The sequence below is a fragment of the Emydura macquarii genome, unplaced genomic scaffold, assembly GCF_026122565.2.
Source record: "Emydura macquarii macquarii isolate MOO-44397 ecotype Brisbane River unplaced genomic scaffold, CSIRO-AGI_Emac_v2 contig_480, whole genome shotgun sequence".
Lineage (NCBI taxonomy): Eukaryota > Metazoa > Chordata > Testudines > Chelidae > Emydura > Emydura macquarii.
In genome coordinates this window covers 15,137,547-15,160,318 of record NW_027130617.1, presented here as the reverse complement: position 1 = coordinate 15,160,318, position 22,772 = coordinate 15,137,547, and the positions used below count along the sequence as shown (strand labels likewise).

General features: G+C 41.4%; 1 long non-coding RNA gene across 1 annotated transcript; it reads right to left on the bottom strand.

Moving 5' to 3' along the window:
• Positions 1 to 764: 764 nt before the first annotated feature.
• LOC137146782 (uncharacterized) lies at positions 765 to 22,494 on the bottom strand. Its single transcript, XR_010918048.1, has 3 exons — positions 22,359 to 22,494; positions 2,688 to 2,768; positions 765 to 1,163 (listed from the first exon to the last, which is right to left on the bottom strand). It is a non-coding gene; the product is annotated as an uncharacterized lncRNA (long non-coding RNA).
• Between the last annotated feature and the right edge of the window lie 278 nt (positions 22,495 to 22,772).

The window sequence follows — 22,772 nt, the reverse complement described above, 5'->3', positions numbered from 1 at the left end:
CTGACTGCACCCTTATTTATCAAATGTGCCTACCTGCTTTCAGATGTCACCAGCCTCTACTTGGCTCCCCTTTTATGGAAAGGGGCATTAACAGCATGGATTTTGACATGGGGCATATGAAATCTAAAATGATTGCTCAATTATTAAGAATAAAAATTTTGAAAAAGGACAGCACTATAGCTTGCCTTTGAACTTGACATAAAATGGGAACTTTGACAGTTCTCTTACATAATGAAATGCATTAATTAATTCACTTTTGCATATTTCTAGTGGTAGTTACCCTTTTCAACCCCAGCAACTATTCAGATCGCAGTAATTATGAAGAGTGCATGGTGCACAATGTATGATCGGAAGCATATAATATACTTGAAGTGTAAAATGCTATGACAATAAGAGCAGAAGAATAAAAGCATTTAGTTATCAACTGATGCATTTATAGCTGCTTGCAAAAACTATGCAGCTGAATGAATGCCTGTATATAATCACAAACTAAAATACAAAAAATTATAATTGGGCACATGTTAAATAATTTATCATCCATTAAGCGACATGCAATATTAAAGTTTTTTTTGTGGGAAATGCAAACATTTTAAATCACAAATATAGTGTTGTTTATCAGATTACTCCAGTCATAGTAGAATATTTTTAGTGCTGAGTATGATAATGAAAACTCTCTATGCACATCTTTTTCCTAATACTCAAATGCTGTGTGATGAATAGACACGATCTGGTTTTTACACTTAAGGAGTTAAAAAAAAAATCAGTTGCAATTTTATACATCTTTATTGGATGTCAGAGAATGATTTACTAGGGATTCTTCAGCCTATTGTCATTTCCTTTTCCAATCTCATCATCATCATGTCAGTTTGTACCATTCCTTGATACAAAACCTACAAGGTGATATGAAAAATTGAAGACCAAAAGGCAAAAAATGAACAAACCAAGGCGTGAAAACAAACATGAGCTCTCCGATTACTCAGACCTTTTCCATTTACACCATATGGGGTCTCAGTTGCATCCATTTAACCGATTAAGATGTCTTCTACGCCTCCAAGAGCTTTTAGCCCTATACACATTTCGTTTCAGTAGCTGTTCCACTGTGGAGAAATCTTCGGTTGGTCCTTATTCAGAAGTTGCATAACTTTTAGTGCAATTCCTTTCCCCTGCAGAAAAAGTAAAGTTAACCTGTTAGATGTTTGTTTGTTTTTGTAATGCTAGTAAGTTGGGAATTTTCAGACATGCTCTGACCCTGCTTCCATTGACTTCAATGAGAGCGGAGTTGGGCCAATGCTGAGCACTTTTGAAAATCCCAGTCAAAAATGGGTAATGAATCACACCTCCACTTTGAATGCCATTCCCCAGTCTGTTTCTGACACCCTACTTACTAAACTTCAAAGTCTTGCACTCCTCTGAACCTCTCTTGGTCCTGCCATGGTGTCCCCATATTGCTACATTATGTGATGTACATTAGATATTGACTCTTACGCAGACTTTAGCATTCCTAGAAAACTGTCAATAAACCTGAGTTTGTTCTCTTTTTGGTTGTTCAAACTAAACTTTATTGGAAGAATAGGTAGAAAACCAGTGGGGATTATGAGGATGATGGAACTTTCAATTTATATATATAGGTTTCAATTCAAAGCCCACTGAAGGTAACCATTTTACAGTTTTATATAGAGTTTAAGGCCAGAGGGGACTATCAGAGCATCCAGTCTGACCTTCTGTATAAGACAGGTCATTACATTTCATACAGATACCCCTCTATTAAGTGCAAAGATTTTAGTTAGATCAAAAACATTTCAGGCTTCAGGAAACTAAGCTGTATGCCACAGGCACAGAAGGGGAGAGACCAAGGTGCCAGCACTAGCCCAGGCCTCTGCAGTGGCAGGGAATTGATTGATATGCCTAGATGATCCACATAACTTCAAAGTTACTGCTTTTTCATGTAGCATATGCTTTATACCCTGGGTGCAACAACTATCATGTAACTTGCTTAGCTGCCATGTGTCAATTAGTTACCCATGAAAAGCTAACTTCTTAGAAGCTACATAAACCCTTTATTAAAGCATGTAGTTAAATGGATTTAAATGGCCTTTGAATCATGTGACAATATGATCTTATTGCTTTTATATTCATCCTTCTTCCACTCCCACTCGTTTGCCTTTATTTGTTACATCTTGTCTTGGGGCAAGGACTGCCTTCCTATGTGTTTATACAACAACTTGCACAATGGAGCCTCAGATTCTCGTTACACTGGCTGGCTGCCAATGCAATACAAAAATAGATGTCTTCAGTTTCTTCAACAGAGGCAGTAAAGTTAACCAGAATAAGTTCTGAGGCAGTTTAGTCAGAATGAGAAAGTGACTTGGTTTTCTGCAAATGGTGCTCTGAGTTTGCCATGGGGGACATACTAATGTCCAGTTGCACAAGAACAAAGTGAAATAGCATCTATGTTGCATAGATTCAAGATTTGTCAGGTGAACCAGATGTAGACAGTAGTCTACCAGGAGTCTATAAGACACATCTATGTGTTTTAGATTGTGATGGCTTTGCAGAGTAAATATGCTCACTGACTCCAATGGGACTTCTGACAGAATAGGGAACCAGTCCATGTGTGGCCCTAAAAGAGAATAACTACTGGAATATCATCATGTGATGAGATTCTCTCTACTCGCCTCAGAGATTACCTGTACAATTATGTAGCACTTTTTACCGCTGTAGCTCCATCTCGACTTGCAACCCCCTTTTTACTTCAGTCTGGAACCCTCCTAAGAAGTGAACATCAAACAGAATACAATGAGCGTGGAGTTTTGTAATAGGGATAATTGCCTACTTTCAGAATTAAGTGGAGATCAGCCAACTTTATCACTTGTGACTGAAGAAAAAAAAATTGAACCACATTCTTCAGAGCATAAAGCTTCATGCATTAATCCATCATGCCATCGATCCCCAGTTTATTAAAAATGTATTCCATAGACAGACAACATTTGGACAAATTTAAAGGCCTCTTGTACATAAAGGCTGTTATTTAGTATTCTGCAGGATACAAGCAGCTTTGTCCATATAATTTCAAGGTGACTGCATTTTTATGTAGCATATGCCTAACACACTGGGTACAATAACTACCACCATGTAACTTGTCTCAGATTTTCATGGGTAATTAATTGATAAATGGCACCTAACTTCTTCTTAGATGCTATATAAGCCCTTTATTAAAACATGTAATTCAATAAAGAGCAGGATAGTACAAATCACAATGAAGGACAGAGTTTAAGTTTATTTATTTTCATACACTGAATTTTGAAGCAGAGGGGAGGAAGGATGGTTCAGTGCTTTCCCTTATGATGGGTCATCCGCTTTCGGGAAAAAAACTGACACTACGAAGACAGTGGAATAGCTTCAAATTAAACTGAGGAAAAGATAGGAATCTTGAAGGCCTACCCTCTGGCTAAGGTTATTCTCTGTGGCTGGAACTTGGAACCTTATGTAAGGAAAGACAAATTAGCAGACTGAACATATAAACAGAAAAAAAACAAAAAAGACCCTGCCACTGGAAAATAAAGATTAAATGAAAGAGAGGGAAGGATGATAGTAGATATACTGGAAGTGCCAGATGTTGGAGGCCCAGTACAAATTGAGTTGCTTGACCACTGTCCTACAGGCCTAGCATAGCTTCAGTTGCTTGCTTGGCTATTCTGACCCCCGTAGCATGATATCTTCCAGTTGGCAGAGACTGAATAATCTTATAGATGTCTCAGTTTCTGCACAGCACGACGCATAATAAGACAAAATATAGATACTGTATGCTTGCAGCTGCACATAGATAACGGTGATGGGAAAAATAAGCAATCCTTGAATGTCTGGGGTACACTGTTTTATTGCCAAGGGGCATACTTTTACTCCACCCCTCCTATCACCAGATGTTGTTTTTATGACCCCAATTATCACGGTGAGAATGGAATGTAGTTAAGGGTGGAAACCCAATGTAGGTAATTAGCATATATGATAATGAGAGAGATATAATTAGGTGAAGGTTGTTTATGGAAGGGTATAAGTAGTCACTAATTAGACAAAGGGGGGGGTGTGCTCCATCAACACCTGACTCCACGGGAGGTGCTGCCGGTTGGACCAGAGGATCCACTGACTCCCTGGCGGGGCCCCTGAAGATAGCCGTTCCTGTATACAGCCTTCTGAGTAACTGCTTAGCTCTCCAGGCTTAGTGAGTCTGATATATTGTAGTTAATTTAGGCTTTGTATCTAACTAGTATATTTATAGAAAACCTTGCACATTAAACCTTATTGATCTGCAAATTGGGTGTCCCGTGTCTCATTGGTATCCACACTGATCACAAAGTGTCCAGAATCACACCAGACAGAAAATGCATTGGATTATTTTGGTTAAATTGGGTCAGAATTTTAAATTTTTCATAAAATTGTAAGTACAAATATTATTTCAGTGAGAGATTAAGTCCAAAGATAATGCCGCTGGAGGAAGGATTAAAATAAATCCACATTTACCAATGCTAAGTCAATAAGGAGCAGGTGAAAATCTTTGGTAAATCATCAGAGAAAATGACCCCAGCCCCACATTTCATTAAAAAATGCTCTGTCTATCAAAGCTAAGATAACAAAAACTCCTAGAGCTTTTACAAAGCCCAAAACTAGAAATGGGACTGCCTAGAAATACTTTTTTGTGATCTAACCATGTTGTTATGAATGGATATTTCAAAACAGCTGCATGAAATTCTGGAAGCTTATAAAGAATTTAAAGTTACACCTGTGAATGAGCGCTTCAAAGAAAAGTAATATTATTCTACAGTTTAATATGCAATGTTTGCTAGGAACTGCATTCCTGTCAGCTTTAATTGTTTAAAAGTGATAAAATGTCTCATTGAAAACTTGTTAAAAAACCCTTACAAATTCCCATTTGCAGTATAGGATCAGTCATAAACACTAAACTTAATTAGTTGTTGGTCCAAAATAGCTGGACTCTGATGACCTTCCAGGCAAGCTGCAAAAGACATCTGTTTAACTGGGTTTTTGGAGAGGGCTGAAAGTATGTTTTCTATATATGGGTTGGATGAATGGACTATAAAATGGATAGAGAGCTGGCTAGATCATCGGGTTCAACGGGTAATCAATGGCTCGATGTCTAGCTGGCAGCCGGTAACAAGCAGAGTGCCCCAGGGGTCGGTCTTGGGGTCGGTTTTGTTCAACATCTTCATTAATGATTTTGAGGATGGGGTAGATTGCACCCTCAGCAGGTTTGCAGAGGACACTAAGCTAGGGGGAGTAGTAGATACCCTGGAAGATAGGGATAGGATACAGAGTGACCTAGACAAATTGGAGGATTGGGCCAAAAGAAATCTAATGAGGTTCAACAAGGACAATTGCAGAGTCCTCCACTTAGGACAGAAGAATCCCATGCACAGCTACAGACTGGGGACCGACGGGCTAGGCAGCAGTTCTGCAGAAAAGGACCTGGGGGTTACAGTGGATAAGAAGCTGGATATGAGTCAGCAGTGTGCCCTGGTTGCCAAGAAGGCTAATAGCATATTGGGCTACATTAGAAGGAACATTGCCAACAGATCGAGGGAAGTGATTATTCTCCTCTATTCGGCATTGGTGAGGCCACATTTGGAGTATTGTGTCCAGTTTTGGGTCCCCCACTACACAAAGGATATGGACAAGTTGGAGAGAGTCCAGCGGAGGGCAACAAAAATGATTAGGGGGCTGGAGCACAAGACTTATGAGGAGAGGCTGAGGGAACTAGGCTTGTTTAGTCTGCAGAAGAGAAGTATGAGGGGAGATTTGATAGCAGCCTTTCACTATCTGAAAGGGGGTTCCAGGGAGGATGGAGCTAGGCTGTTCTCAATGGTAGTAGATGATAGAACAAGGAGCAATGGTCTCAAGTTGCAGTGGTGGAGATCTAGGTTGTATATTAGGAAAACGTTTTTCACTAGGAGGGTGGTGAAGCACTGGAATGGGTTACCTAGGGAGGTGGTGGAATCTCCATCTTTGGAGGTTTTTAAGCTGCGGCTTGACAAAGCCCTGGCTGGGATGATTTAACTGAGGTAAGTCCTGCTTTGAGCAGGGGGTTGGACTAGATGACCTCCTGAGGTCCCTTCCAACTCTATGATTCTATGATGATGACGGGGGTGGAAAGGAGTTTCTATAGGTGGCTGACCAGCAGAGTTCCTGTTTGAATGATTCCTTTAATCTTGCTGGGATTTTGCTGTGTTACTGGTTGTGTGCTAAGAATCGAGGTCTTTATTATTTAAATCTATATATATAAATTGGGCAAATGATTTATTTCAGCATCATAGTATAGTCTCCTCTTTAGTTAGGCCATTGTAATTGTTATAGTTTTTTCTTTGCCAAGACGACTATTGTGCAAGCTGCAATATTTTTGTTGTAAGTAAAAACCAAGCAGACAAGCTGCAACCAAGGTAAGTTCTGTTTCCCCTGTTCTTTCACTTCTAAACCTTATTTTGAACTCTGTTCATTTATCTGATTTCACAGAGCTAGGGGAGATGATCTCACTCTCTTCTCAGACTTGTCCAAATTGATGTTGCAGTTCGTGATTAGATCCTCCCACTACATTGGCCCATGGTGGATAGAACATAATTCAATTTACACTCGTGTGATATAATTCAGAAGGAATTAGACAGACATCTGGGTTAAAGATCATCCTATTCTGATATCCCAGAAAGCCTCTTAAATCCAGACATCATATTTCTTCATACATTTTCAGAGTAAGCCAACTACTTCTCCTGGACCTAATTTTGTAAACTCTCACTTATTGGTGCAACCTACCCAGAAACAGACCATTCTCAAAAATTCACCCACCAGGAATCAGCCAGTTGCACAACAATATAATATATCCCCTCATGACTACTGTCACATTTTCAGGATAACTGCACCTCTGATCCACACTATGGTCTGCCCAAGGGATATCCTCTTTCTGCTTTCAGGACTCTAACCATCATCTGTCTGTGGGCACGGCCCCCCTTCTCTTTCCAAATAGACCAGGGATTTCAGCTGCAGTACCTCTAGGAATTCATTGGGATCATCATAGCAGGTCTGACCAGCTCACCACGCACAGCTCACCACCCGCAGTTTCACTCTTTTTTCAAAGACAGTGACAGTGGTTTATCAGTGACTAGGCACAGCACGGTATGTTTATGTAGGACTAAAGCATTACTGCAAAAGCATTATTAATAAAAAGTCTAAACACATATTTAAGCTTACCAGAGGGCACCCTCTTCATCTTTCCTCTGGAGAATCTGGCAGGTACCAGTACTTCAAGCTTTTCAGCAGGCTCTCCCTCTTGGTTAAAAGTTCATGCAAGTCTGTTGGCTCAAGGGGCCCCCCATCACTCCCTCCACCCCTCCAAGATCAAACTCAGCCTGTGTACACAAAAGCCTGTCTCCTGGGTTTCTTGAGCCTGATCTGAACCTGCATGTGTAATTCGCCTCAGGGGTTGGTACTCCTGTGTTTACCTGTCCCAGGGGTCTTCAGTAACTACTCTCTGATTTTACTTCTGGACTGAGCTCAGTAAACCTCTCCAACCATCCAACATATAAATTCTCAGCTCACTAAGAGACAGGTAACATTTATACAGTAACAGTTGATACAATAGTCTCAAAAACATGTGTCTGTGTTCATTGTATCTGTCACACCTATTACATACAGAACAAAGATTGTGAGGAACATTTACTCAAGTAAAAAGGACTGGAGTAGTGTAAATGGGCCTGTATCTGGCTAGGAGAGAATTACCTTTAACACAGGATCTGCAGAAAGCAGCTGCAAGACTGTCTTCTGATGCCCCTCTTACAAGCTCCAGAGTAGGGGATTTCCGGGCATGGGATTGCTGTGCTCAGCAGGCCACAACTTGCAGTGTTAGAGATTTGATCCAGAGCTGCTGCTCACGGTGTATCCCAAGGAGGTTGCCATAATGGAGACGGGCCTCCGGTATGGTCTAAATTACACTAAGCCTCTTCAGCCCCAAAACAGCAGGACTGGAAAGGCACAAAAGATGGCTTAATTCACTAGGGCCCTACTTCACCACAGCTGTGATTTCTGGGCAGCACCTTTAGAGGCACAGTACCAATCACCCAATAAGCTCTTTGGAGCAGACTATCTTTTATATCTGAACAGTTCCTAACACAATGGAGACCCAATCCTGACTGGGGCTTCAAGACCCTCCTGTCAAACAAATAATCACATGCCCCTCTCCTTTGCTGCATTCCTGTTGTAAAAATGCTACAGACTTTTCATTACATCTGCCAACTAAGGCCCGAGTCCTGGAAACAAACAAGTGCTTAACATTAAGTAAGTATATGTGTAGTCCCATGGACTTGAATGGGATTACTCAGATGCTTTTAAAGTTAAGTACTTGTGCATTTGTTGGATCAAATCTTAGATAGTGCTATAGCTAGACACAGGAGTAGCATTAATGTTGGTTTAGAACCATAACTCTGAATTTCCAGAGCACCATGAGTTTTTTCATAAATTTAACCTTGACTTAGAATTTGCTGTCTTTCAACCATTTTTTATTTTATAGCTATCCTTCTAATAAGAAGTTTGGCAAATAAGTTTGATAAATCATTATATTACAAACTTGACTATCTTAAGAAGTTGGATTGTCTGGAAACTGAATACTATGTTATCTGTCTGCTTAGAGGACCACTGAGAAAAGAGATAATCAGACAGACATTTGTATATAATTTTGTGTTTGCAGCTGGCGATCCTTTAAATTACAGGTCTTAAGTGCAGTATTAACTGTACATTTATTTTTAATAGTTACTGTACATTGAATGCATCACATCAGATTAAAAGTATATTAAACATAGAACATGTAAGATGCATAGTTAATGCATACATATGTCCCTTTAAAAGTCACAGCTCCAATTAGGTAGGTACCAACTCCCATTTTAAATAAATAGGAGGTGTGCACTTTTGAAGATTCTAGCCATAGACGTTAAATCTATATAAACTTGTTTTTAATAAGTTACACTTTAATAAGTGTATTTAAATAAATAATTCTACTGGCAGTGAATCAGGTGAGGAATCTGGGCAAAGCGAAGTGGAAACAACTAAGACGTTCATACATCAATGCAAAGAACCTGGGTAACAAAACAGAGGAACTAGAACTACTGGCACAGGAAGTGAAACCAGATATTATAGCAATAACAGAAACATGGTGGAATAGTAGTCATGCCTGGAGTACAGTTATTGAAGGGTATAAGCTTTTCAGGAAAGAAAAGGTAAAGGTAGTTGAGTAGCATTGTATGTTAATGATGAGGTAAACTGTAGAGAAATTAGAAGTGACAGAATTAATAAAACAGAGTCTGGAAAAAAACCTTTTGGGGAAAAAAGCTACCACAGGCTCCCCGGGAGTGCTTGGGGCATACTATAACCCTCAGGATCCAATTTGGATATAGACAGAGATCTCTAATGTTTTTAATAAAAAACTACTGGGAATTGTGTGATTATGAGAGACTTTAACTTCCCAGATATAGATTGGAGGACAAGTGCTACTAATTGTAGGGCCAGATTTTTCTTCACCAAATAGTTGCTAAACCTACAAGAGGTGATGCCACTTTAGATTTGGTATTGGTGAGTTGTGAGGACCTCCATAGAAGAGCTGGCTGTTAGAGAGACAACCTTGGGTTCAAGTGATCATGAGCTAATTCAGTTTAAATTAAATGGAAGTGTAGCAAGGCGCTGTGGTCTTCCTTGGAGTCTGGGCCCGAGAAAGGACCGCGATGCCTCTGCTGGGCAGATCAGGACACTGCAGGCCAAATGGCCCCACCGCTCTGCTCCCAGGGTAGGACAGGAAGGGGAAGGATAAAAGGCCAGCCTAGCAGCTCAGGGGAAGCTACTGCTGGAGAAGGACGTGCCTTCCCTGAGGCTGTGGTCTGGGCCTGACCCAGGCCCCGCAGAGCAGACACCCCGTTGACCGGAGCCTCCAGGGCCTGCCAGGGCTGCTAGGCCCTACTGACTGGAAAGAGCTGCCAGGTCCTAGTAGCTGGGAAGAGCTGCCAGAGGCTGCTGACTGGGGGAAACCCCCGAGGCCGGCCCTGACCTAGAGGAGCTTCCCATTGCTGGGGACACGCTGGAGCTGCCTGAGTCCTGTGTGCCAGAGGACCCACCAGGATCCTGTGACCTGGTGGAGCTGCCATCCACTGATGGCCCCAAGGACTTCCCACACCTGCTGACAATGAGGGACTAGTGGGACTCCCGCTAGCTGTCTACCCCAGCGACTCTGAGGAAGACTCTGGCTCCAGGTACCCGGGTTCAGGGTGGAAGGAAGTAGCCCAGGGGCAGCTGACTATAGTTTGGTGATAGATTGGTAATAGATTGGTGAGGCATGATTTCCCTTTACAAAAACTCTTCCTCAACAATTTGTGTTCCTCTATGTGTTTGATAATTCTGTTCTTTACTATAGTTTCAACCAATTTGCCTGGTACTGAAGTTAAGCTTACTGGCCTGTAATTGCTTGGATCACATCTGGAGCCTTTTTCAAAAATCTTCAACTAGGATCCTTGATTTCAAAAGGGCAAGCTTTGAAAAATTAAAGGAATTAGTTAGGGAAGTGGACTGGACTGAAGAACTCAAGGATCTGAATGTGGCGGAGGCTTGATATTACTTTAAAATTAAAATAGCAGAGGCTATCTGAAGCCTGTATTCCTAGCAAGGGGAAAAAATCATAAGGAAGGGTTGCAGATCAAACTGGATGAGCAAGCATCTCAAACAGCTTATTGAGAGGAAGCAGAAAGCCTACAAGAAATGGAAGATGGGAAGGATCAGCAAGGAAAGCTACCCTTTGGAGGTCAGAAAGTGCAGGTAAAACATGAGAACTGCCGAAAGCCAAGCAGAGTTGGACCTTGCAAGGGAAATGAAAAATAGTAAAAAGATTCTACAGCGGTATAAACAGAAAACAAGAAGTGAGACCGCTAATCACTGAGGATGGGTTAGAGATTAAAGATAATCTAGGCATGGCCCAACACTTAAACATATACTGGGCCTCAGTTTTTAATAAGGGTAATCAGGAGGGTAGGCGTAGTGGCAGGGTTGCTAATGGAAAAGATAAGGAAGTAGAAATTACCACAGCTGAAGTGGAAGTCAAACTCAAACAGCTTAATGGGATTAAATCAGTAGCAGAGATAATGTCCATCCAAAACCATTAAAGGAACAGGCACATGAAATTGCAAACCCAATATAGCAAGGATTTCTAATCTGTAAACTCATGGGTCAGACTGTATAACTGAAGGATTGCTAATATAGTACTTTTTAAGAAATAGGGAGGGGGGAGGGGGAATGATCCAGAAAACTGCATGTTTGTTTGACCGTAATCGTATGCAAGATCTTGAAAGAAATTTCTAAAGTGAAAGTAGTTAAGGACATAAAAGTGAATGGTAATTGGAATAAAATACCACATGGTTTTACAAAAGGTAGATCATGCCAAACCGACCTGATCTTTCTTTGAGAAATAAGATTTTTTTTAGTAGCTCTAATCTACCTGGATTTCAATTAGGCATGACAGTTCCACATGGAAAATTATTAAATTGCAGAAGATGGGGATTGATATCAGAATTGAAAGGTAGATAATGAATTGATTCAACTACAGTGGGTTATACTGAAAGGTGACCTATCAGGCTAGAGGGAAGTTACTAGTAGAGTTCATCAGGGACTGGTCTTGGGACAAATCTTAATTACCATTTTCATTAATGACCTTGCCACAAAAATTGTGAATGACACAAAAGTTGGGAGGTATTGCCGATTTGGAGGAGGACTGGAATATCCTACATGAAGATCTGGGGGACCTTGAAAACTGGAGTAATAGAAATGGGATAGTGCAAAGTCATGCACTTAGGGATTAACAAGAATTTTTGCTATAAATTGGGGACATATTAGTTGGAAGTGACAGAGAACCTGGGTGTATTGGCTGATCACAGGATGACTATGAGCCGCCATTGTAATGTGGCCATGAAAAAGGCAAATGTGATCCTAGGGTGCAGCAGGCGAGGTATTTCCAGTAGAGATAGGGAAGTATTAGTACCATTATACAAGGCACTGGTGAGATCTTATCTGGAATACTGTGTGAAAGTGTGGTCTCCCATGTTTCAGAAAAATGAATTCAAATTGGAACAGGTGCAGAAAAGGGCTACTAGGATGATCAGAGGAATGGAAAACCTACTTTATGAGAAGAGACTCAAAGAGTGTGGTTTGTTTACCTTAACCAAATGAAGGCGGAGGAGAGATGACTGCTCTCTATAGATACCTTATATAACTCCTTTCCATCTCATGTAAGTGCCAATGTTGACACAAGAACAAATGGATATAAACTGGCCATTAAGTTTAGGCTTAAATAGACAAAGGTTTCCTACAATCAGAGGAGTGTAATTCTGGAACAGCCTGCCAGCGTGAGCAGTGGGGGCAAAAAAATCTAACTGGTTTCAAGACTGAGCTTGATAAGTTTATGGAGAGGATGATATGGTGAGACTGCCTACAGTGGTATATAATCAATGTGCAACTACTAATAGCAAACATCCCCAAAGGCCAGTAATGGAACATTAGATAGAGAAGGCTCTGAGTTACTACAGAGACTTCTTTCCTGGAGTCTGGCTGTTGGGTCTTGCCCAAAATGCTCAGAGTCCAAATGAGTGCCATTTTTGGGGTCAGGAAGGAATTTTCCCCCAGATCAGAATAGCTGAGAGCCTGGGTTTGAGTTGGGGTTTTTTTGCCTTCCACTGCAACATGACATGGATCACTTGCAGGTTTAAACAAAAGTAAATGATGGAGTCTAACTTGAAGTCTTTAAATCATGATTTGATGACTTCAGTAACTGAGCCAGATGTTACGGGTCTATTACAGGAGTGGGTGGGTGAGGTTCTGTGGCCTGCATTGTGCAGGAGGTCAGATTAGATGATCATGATGGTCCCTTCTGGCCTTAAACTCTAGGAGTCTAGTCTACAGGATGGTATTTCTAATACTTAAATATTTCATGCCAAAGTATTGAGAATGTATCCAAGTTTTTATTCATAATAGCTGCATCCTTGTTAAACCTCGGTATGACATTGTCAGTAGTAAGTTCTTATAGTTACAGTGCCAGTTTCTGCTCTGAGTTGCACCAGTTTATATGTCACACTTTAAACTTCAAAAATTCTTATTTGAGGCAATTTAATGACTTGCTTGAGTGTAAATTCAGCTCCTACTTATGCTGATGTAAATCCCTAAGTAGCTCCAACATCCCAGTCCCAAAGAACTTGGATCTGTATTTGGTAGGTAAAGGACATATTGCTATATAGTAACATTCCAGGATTGTCACTTTGAAGCCTAGAATGGCTGTTGAGTCAGTGTAAAACAATGGAAACTGCGAGTCAGTGTGAAACAATGGAAACCGCAACAAGTATGGCTGACAACTCTTTATGAATATCAGTAGGTTCAATCACCACTGGGCTCTAGAGAACCAGATGGATAGTTGGAGTCCAAAGGGTCTGTCGCATATAGAATGGGTTGATCAGAGAAAAGGGGAGTAACCGCTCAGTGGGGTAACAAAGAAGTGGTTGAGACCCCAGCCAGGAGACAGCTCATGCACAAAATGTTGTGCAATGTGTACAAACAGCACAGGGAATCAAGAACCCCTATTATTATTCACACATCTTTATGAATTATACCCATGCGACAGCTGTGCTTTCAGCTCCTAGTATTATTTATAGTACAGCAAATTTTGGAGAGTGACAAATGGTTCAGATTTATACCCTTGGTACTTAGAACCGAACTTGGCCATAAGAATATTACTGAAGCCCAATAAAAATCTAGAGACTTTTGAACTGTGACATAGAATATACAAATTAGTAAGTAGCTCATTCTTAGCTCAAAGTCACAAGCCCCTCTTGATTTCTATTATGTTCTGGGACTATCCTTTTCCACAAAGCTAACCAAAAATGGACTGCAAGTTAGAGGAACCCATTTATTTATATTCTCCCTCTTCACTGTGTGCAGAGCAATAACTGTCATGATCCATTAATGAAGGTCAGGTACACCGAAAGGAGGAATAAGTTGACCACATTTTATAAATGCTTGCCTGGAATTCTTTTTTTTAGGTTGCTGTTCTGTGGTGGGTCTCCCAATCTCTCTAGTTCAAACGGTTACCCTGTGCATATGTAACCCACACTTGGAGTATCCTTCTGTTCTCATTCTCAGGTTTCTAGGAATGAGATGTGGGGACCGAAGGAAAAAAGAAATCCTTGTTGAGGCCAAAAAGGAAGCTTCTGCAGGGGATGATCTGGACAAGCAATCCAGGCTGGAAGCTGGGAGAGAGAGACAGCACAGCTCAGGAAGTCCCTGCTAAACTCCCACTCCATCCCTGAGAGTTTTGCACAGCTCAGACTCTGCTGCATGGATCAAGCAGTTTTACTCCTGCAGTGATCAGCATCCAGAGAGATCACTCCAACCCAACGCCCCAGTAGGATTCCAGTCCAGGAATCAGTTAACCCTGTTGGAATTGGGAAAGGACCCTGCCCCAGGCAGGGATGAAGGAAAGAGTAAGGTGATTGTTTAAGTCAGATATCACAACGCTGCAAAACTCCATCTCAGGACACGCAACCTCAGAAATCCACCTCAAAGTTGCTAAGGATGGAAGTTTGGCTGGAGGAGTTTGTGTGTGTTAGGAGTTGGGGAATTGGTTAATAATAAGCATTAATAATTATGCAACTGTAACCCTTAACCCAGATCCTATTTTCTTCTCTCCCTCCCCCTGCCCCACTGCCTCCAAAGCCATCTGTTCCATGATGCTGTTATTTTTGGTCTGATATTCCTTTTGTGGGGTTTACCTTATTGTGTCACATGTACTGAGTGTCACTCTCCTTGTCAGCTAGTAGCGTTATCACTGATTTTTTTTCCTCAAGAGACAGCACTTGTGTGTATATGGCACAGTGAGGAGTCACTGACTTTAGCTACCAAAATATCTTAGGACTCAAACCATGCAAGGAGAGGGGAGAAGTTGCTCCAAATATGGGTGACAGCAAACACCAGGGAGAGAAAAGAGAGGAGACTTAAGTAACACTTTGGGGGAAAAAAGCGTTACATATTTATATGTATTCATTGGAGCCATTCCCCCTCTCTGCATAGAATTCATGGGCCACAGTGAATAGCCTAGAATATCCATGGCTATCCTTTTAAGTTGTCTCCTTGTATACTGTTAACTTAAACCTTTTACCCAAAGTCCATTCTGGAGAACACAGGGACAATTGGTATTCTGTCTTGAACAGCACCATCTACACTGTCAGATTATTTAACGAGTGCAGCCTCATGAAAAAAGAAAATCTCAGATTTAGTTGTTTCTCACACCTTAAAGGAAGGGCTGTGGCCAGAAGGAAGTGGGAACCACAAGTTCTACTATTTGGAGCATCTACCAATGGCCTTGTTATGGGCTCAGTCCTGTCAGGTCCTGAACACCCTGGTCCCAAAAGAGCAAAAACACACACTTAACATTATGTGCACAAGTACGCCCACTGACTTCAATGAAACTACACATGCACTTCAAATTAATCATGTGCTTAGGTGATTGGGCCCAGAGTGCTCAGAACCTTGCTGGACTTAGCCCGGTCTCATCAACCAACTCACGTTAAAGGGATATACTACCAGCAATGCTGGCTGTTACTTCTGCGTTCAGTTAAGGTCAGCTGAGAACTACTAAGTGAAAGAACTATTTCCAAAGAGTGCAGTGTCAGTGCTGACTGCTGACACACAGAGACGAGTTATGGTGTTAGAAACCAGCACAGTTCTTGTTATTCCTCCTCTTCCCAGGGAAACAATATGTCAGGATTGCAGAGCAAACAAAAATAACAAATCTAGCAGCTCCAGCAATATGGTGCCTATTAAATTACAGCAAAAACGATCTTCTCCCTTCACTTGTGGAGAATTTGCGCTGACCCAAAGAAAGCAGTGGGAATAACAGCACGGGTTCTGTTTCAGCACTGATCCTGCTATTGAGGAGGTTTAGCAAGAGAACAAAACTAATGGCCATTGAACTAAATGCGGTAAATTGCTTTAAAATGGTGAGTGAGCTAGACCCTCTCCTTTACTCCATACACCTAACCTATGGCTAAAGAAGTCAAACATCTGTGCCCAAGATGTTCATAATCCTATATGTAACAGTGCAGATCCATCACCTTTAGACTCGGATTGTCATGCGGTACCTGTACCCTTATTTTACAGACAAACTATTAAGGGTTCAATTTAACAGTTAATTTTGGTTTGTGTGTGAGAGGAAGTGGCATGACCTCAGACTCTCCCTTAATCCCCCTCTGCCATGTAAATGTTCACCTCTGGCTATGGGCAAAGCCCCCACACTAAGCAGCATGTTGTAGCTGTCTGCTGAGTGGAGAAGTAGGGGAGAAGAACCACAAACTAAGGAAGCAAATACCAATAGCCATTAGAAAGCAATTTATCTACAGAGTGCTCAGTTGGGACTTGGACTCCACAACCAACCAGGGGAATCAGACATGCTCTTACATCCCTGTGAGAGATACCCAGTCTAGGTCTGGGCATGCAGGCATAAACAGGTGCTGCATATGTCCTTACTCCCTGCCCATCGAGCAAGTGGGGAAGGATAGGAAATGAATGGAGTCTTAGCTCTACCTGTCCCCACAGGCTGGCCAGCTCAGCTGATCTGATGGAGGAGGGTATGCTATAGGTGTGGGTGGGCAAGCTGCAAATTACCATCCCTACTTCTTAAAAGCCAGGAGGGAGCACAGGCTGAATCATAATCCAGGGTCACAATGTCTCTTGGGGCCAGGGCTGGGGTAGTTTATGATCACCCTTTGTTTAGGGTTGGCCCTAGTGTCAGTCAAACTGGCCTAGAAAATCAGAGTGATTAGAAAATGAGAGAAAATTATTAGAAAGCAAGATGGAAGCAAATGTGACCTGCATGGTGTGAGGGGTTCCTCCAGAACTAGATCAGGACCATCAGTGGGAAATGGGACACATCAATAAAACAAGTCACCATGAATGCCCAAGAGAAATCCTAGTGCAGGCTCCTGTAATTAAAGGGTGAAACCTCCTCACCCGTGTCTCACCCTCAGAGAACAACTAATTCCCAAACTATAAAGTACTATTGCTTTGTTTGGTCCCTCCCCTGCCCCATCCCAGACAGGAATTTTGGTACAATACAGTATTTGGTCTTTAAGGTCAAGGGGAGAGATCAACGGTTGTGAAGAGAAGACTGGTTTAGAGCTGAGCTTAAATGAAAGCTGCCTTAGGCACGTAAAAAGTAAAGGGTTACATAAAAGCAGAACATGAGCAATTTGATACTAGGACCTGAGTCGTATTGTTTTATCTCCAGCCTGTCTCAGCTTTTCCAGCCAGCACTTTTTGTGTGGTGCCCCTAGAGGCCTCACCAATGAAAAAAGAGTTTAGGTAATCTGATTTAAGTATCCCTGAAACTTAAATTACCAGAACTACTTCCAATACACGATGTATATCTAAGGCCTTAATAGAACACTCTACTTTCAGGGCCCAGTTCTGCTCTCAGTTATATACCCATGGGCTTGCAGGAGTAAGAGCAAAATATCACTTATCATGGGGAGGGGTAACAGGTACAAATCAGGCAACTTGGACAGCACCTGGCCTGTTTCTCCATTGTCTCCACATCTCAGTGTGAGAAAAGGGAAACAAAAGAAAATGGATCCAGTTCAATGAAAACTGAATACTCTGTTCTGCCTTCCTACTGTCCTATGTCCCTATCCAATGCAGATAAAATGCATTAAGCTACACCTGTTGGACATATTGCTACATAATTGTGTTTCAGGATTTGTTAGCAGTGTTCATATTGGCCTTTATGTAACTAAGATACTTCAACATAATAGATCAGATCCTCAACTGGTTTAAGTCAGTGTGGCCCCATCATCAATGGAGCTAAGCCAATTTATACCAGTTGAGGAACTGGGCCTATATATATTTTTAAATCTGCACTTATGTTTAAAAATGTTAAGGTGCTCCAGTGGCTCAAAACATGATGGAATGGCATATTTCTATGGGAGGATATTCATGGAAAGCAAGCAAAAAAGAGGGCATAAGCATATTCAATACAAATTTGTATGAAAATGTGAATATTTGCAGAAAGTATATGGAAATATTTATCCATCTTGATACATGTTACTCCTCTGTGCTTTTCCTTATACTCATAGGTTTGTGTCAACTGTAATTTTGGTAGACAATGTGGATTTTAATTCAAAGTGGCAGTTATATCAAAACCTCCTCTTTTTTTTTAGTTATTCAGCATTTGAATAGAAGAATAATCAGATTGATTCTGACACAGCACAAAGCAGTAGAGAGAAGCAGTCTTTTTTCTCTCTGAAAACATCTGGCATTCACTTGCCCACCAACATCTTAGGGTATGTCTTCACGAACGGTGGCAAATTCGCTGCCGTCAGATCGATCTATCCGGATCGATTGAGCAGTCACTGAAGACCAGCTCAATCGATCCAGAAGTCGATGCATTAAAACCACCCCGTCAAGTGGCACAGTGTGGTGAAGACACTGTATAGAAGAGAAGTTACAAAGTCAATGGGAGTTACGCAAGCTACTCTGCGTAGCTTGCGTAATTCCCCATCGACTGCTGCTGAATTTCAAGGTAAGTGTAGACCTAGCCTTAGTATTTGGCCATCACATCTCATCTTATGGATGAAGTACCTTAGATACTTATCTTTGAGAAAAAACAAAAGACCCCACATCTTTTGCTATATCATTTTTTCAGATGGCTCTCAAAAAGCAGCATTGCATGTCCCGATAGGATTTTTTAGGAACGAAAAAAAGCGTGCATGGTTTGTTAATGAAATTACTCCAGCACAAAATAAGCTCTTTCACTGATACTTACTGAGAGCTTATGCAAAGATAAAATAATGTGTATTGTAATTAATATTTTAATTTACTGAGAAAGGAACTAAACAGTGATCAAACCCCATCCTCTTCCCCCAGTAATAATGAAGGTAGGTAATTTCAAGAGAAGCAGAGCAGCACAGAGTTTAATGCAGTTGATTAAGAACATGTTTCTATAGTGGATATTACATCCTTCTTTAAACAAGGAAAACAAAACTAAGGCTTATTTTTGTTTTGGAGAGACAAGGATTTCTTATGTCTTCATAAGACAAGAAAATGTTTTGGGTAATTAAAGGCAATTACGCTCATCAAGGCTCATTTCTGGACTAGCGCCTCTTCTCCTCACAATGCCTTCTAATTGCTGCTTCAACAACCCAAGTATTTTTTGCTTCCACAAACGTGACTGTTGGGTCATTATCAGCACAGATAAGGGATTCCTGATTAGTTCATTTAGAAAAAAGTTTAATACTTCATATCCTATTGAATTTGATAATAAAAATAATAATAATAAACACTTTGCACTTCTGTAGTACCTTTCATCAGAGGATCTCAAATCTCTTTGCAAACAGTAATAAATTGGCCATCACAACACACTTCTGCACAATAGTTAGCCATTTTGTAGAACAGTAAATGCAGACAGAGCGCGGTTAAGTGGCATTTAATGTCACAGAGCCAACATGTTATGATACTATTGTGACTCAGTAAGTACACAATAGATTAGATTGTTTCTCATGTTTTGTCTCTTTTTTTATTCACTAAGGGCAATTTTTTTAAAGGTTTTTAGGTACCTAAGTTTGCAGATGAGGCTTTTCAAATATCACTATGTGCCTAACTCCCCTTGCAATGTATGAGCCTAAATGCTGTTGAAAATCTGGCCCTGACTCATTAGCTTTTCTTGGAGGATTTGGTAGTTTACAGCCTGTGCACAACCCCTTCACGTGAAATATCAGTGACTTTGAGAATAATGTCAATGTACTGTGTTCAGAAGTGTATAATTATTGCCCACATGGTCTCTGCAAAAAGTCAGCTTTCAAGTGTAATCTGTATTTATCTCCCAACCCCCAATCATTTGTGATTCAATGGGACAGTGACAAGAAGATACAGAGAATGTGTGTGAAGATATGCAGGTAAATATTATAAATAGGTATCTCTTAATATTTCTTGTTTATTTCCTAGTACTTAAGATTCTATTGCAGATTCTTACATGGTATCCATCACTATGTTATTCTTCCAACTTTCTCTCACCTAGCAGAGTTTCTATTTTCTCTTCACACATTTCTAATCTTCTTGGAAATCCTGTTAGTCATAGGATCCATTCGTGATCATTGGCAATCATTTTATGGTACCCTTTAATTATCTGTTTCCATGTCACTTTTCAGTTGTGGTGACATACTTTGCATCAGTCAGACTCAGCCTCAATAACCCTAGAATGACCCAGATCTATCCTAGAATCATAAAATGTAATGTGTACTTCTCTGTAAATCCAGTCAGTAAGCACTGGATACTTCCAGTTATTTTGCCATGTTCCATGATTTCACTGATAACCCATCCCCCACAGCCAACTCTATAGTATTTTAAGTGTTGAAGATATTGATTATTCATTTATTTCTGTATAATCAGGAAAGACTTTGGATTTGTGTGTTGGTTTGCTCTGTGTATTTCAGAGTTGTTCCTAATGCCCTGAGGGTGAGCAAAGGGGAGCAGTATAGAGGTCTCTTCCCTCTGCAGGTGTCCTAATATCCACGTGAAGCTTGAAACGGTTACAATTTTAGGGGGTAATACATGTGCCTGTTTCTTGAAGGGACAAGGGAACTGCCACCACCCCATGCCCACTCCCCCCCCCCAAAAAAATTAGGAAAGTCCATGCATCATAGCCCATTCTACCCAGGAAGAAAAGCCCACCATTTTCCTACATCTTTGCAGAAGCTCAGCTCATAGTGTTTCCCTTAAAATTACACTCCTGCAGCCTGTGAAATCATCTAGCCAGACAATGTGGAGCTGCAACCTTGGCTCTCCCGTTAGCTTTGACCTTCAACATGGGGAAATGAGATAAGAGTAAAAACAGGTAAGAAGTGAATCACTGAAGAGCGATAAGAAATATTTTTGCAGTTATTCAGTAAAGAGTTTCTGCTGAGGCTAACAAATGTTTGAAATTACTAATAGGAATTTAATAGCCCTTAATGATAAACTCTGAATTCACTGTGAGAGCATGCAAGATATAAACAGTTATTTCCACAATGGAAACTCAATGGAGCGATGATTAGCCATGCTAGTCACTAGTGTTAGACAATCTATTACTTTTGTAACAAAGTGGGAAAGGTAGGAAAATAAATTTATTGAAATAGGTCATCTTTAAGGATGCCCCTTTCCCTTCTTGGGTTGGATTGCACCGTAATTATCACCTTGTGTCACCTACATTCTCAAAGGCAGACAGGACTTCCTCTCAAAACTAAAATGCCTCCTTTTTTGCTAACAAGACGACCCCAACTGGAACAGCACTAAGGAGGACAAGAGGTAATCTCTTGCCCAAAGCCTAGAACCACATGACTAAAGGTATATAAGGGTAATGGGTTCTGAGTAAGCAAATAAGTTCATGCTCTTCTGAAGCACTTTAATTTGGGGTGGGTTAAAGACAGAGGCACAACTGCCAAAAGCAGGAGTTGGGAGAAACAGCAGCAAGGGGAAGATCTGCTTTTTGCCCATGTGCTACAAACAGTGGACACAAGCATTAGAAATACACACAAATGTGGAGAACCAGTGCTAAAAATCACACACAAATTAATTGCTTGCTATTATGTCAGCAACTGCTGAGGCAGATTCTGGCAGAGACCTCCCAAAGTAACCACAACATCCCTAGTACCTAGGATGGTGTAAGTGTTGGAGCACAGCAGAGCCCACTAATGGGGTGTTATTGAGAAATGTGAACATGCTGATTCAGCAGCTTATTTCCACAATGGCTCACACTTGCAAAGCTCCTATGGAGCTCCCCGAGTGAATTAAAGCTGTACTCCCTCTTCACTGGAAACCCACAGGAAGGCATCATGTCTCGCTTGGTTAACCCCCTGTGAAGTGACACGCTCCACAGGTGCTACCCAGGCAAGGGTGTGACTGGTACTCTTCTGTTGATATCTGGGCTGTAGTCTCTCCCCTTCTGTGTCACGTAAAGAGTCCAACAAATGCTAGTTCCACTGCCCAGCAAGGAGCTTCAGGCTTCACTCAGACAAAGTCCCAGAGACAGGACCCTAGGATATAGGGTCTTCCTATTCCTGGGCCTCTAGTCTCAGGGATAGGCTTTTTGCCTCCAGAACCAGCAGGGTGGGTCAGGGAACCCAGACCCGCTCTCTCAATCAGGTTCCAATCCAGGGCCCAAAGGTACACCACAGTATCCTGCAGCTGCCTCCCTGGATCACTTCCTACTGGCCTACTCACACAAGACATATAAACAACAGATCAAATGAGTCCCCAACCTGGAAGTTGTCCAGAGTCCTTTTCCCTCAGCAGGTCAACTAAATCGTCAATAGGCAGGGGCCCCAGCAGCTAGGCCTCCCACAGTGCTCCCTTTACAGAGCTCCAGAGAGCTGATCTAGTCACCTCCACCAGCTGCCTGCAAGTGAGCAACTTTGTTCTCCTTTCAAGCTCTTCCTCCAGCCTGTACATGACTTTCAGGTGTGGCAGGGTGGAGCTGCCTGGGTGCAGGGCAGCTCCTTAACCCCTTCCTCTACACGGTAGGGCTTGTACATCTCACTACACTCCCCTTAAGGCATAAATAACCTAACTGGTGAAGGAAGTTAGAATTTACAACTGTCTTCATTGAATCTGGTGCAGAGAAGCAGTTAGACTGTACATTTTGAACACAGAACTGTGACTCTCTGGAGCCATGA